Below are 264 nucleotides of genomic sequence, written 5' to 3'. Positions count from 1 at the left end.
TGCAGAGATCTGAGGAACAGTTAACCATAGTCCTTGGAAATCCACAGGTGTTTAAAACACCAACACAAAGGCAGCCCATGGCAATGGATGTCCGGCCTAAATGAGTGAAATCTGCAATGGAGCAATCCCAGAAGTGGAAGGTTGAGGATATAGACTAGGGCTGGACAAAATCTCAGTGTTGTATCAATCGAAAATCTCATTGTGGAAATGACATTTTGTGAAAGCACCAATAGTCAACCATACAATATCGTTGCAATATTGACA

General features: G+C 41.7%; 1 long non-coding RNA gene across 1 annotated transcript in view; it reads right to left on the bottom strand.

Moving 5' to 3' along the window:
* Positions 1-264, bottom strand: part of LOC116672127 (uncharacterized) — a 2529-nt gene that overhangs the window by 346 nt on the left and 1919 nt on the right. The gene's annotated exons all lie outside the window — the stretch shown is intronic.

This window comes from Etheostoma spectabile, chromosome 22 (genome assembly GCF_008692095.1).
Source record: "Etheostoma spectabile isolate EspeVRDwgs_2016 chromosome 22, UIUC_Espe_1.0, whole genome shotgun sequence".
NCBI lineage: Eukaryota > Metazoa > Chordata > Actinopteri > Perciformes > Percidae > Etheostoma > Etheostoma spectabile.
The sequence above is the reverse complement of the archived record's forward strand: the minus strand, read 5'-3'. Positions and strand labels throughout refer to the sequence as shown.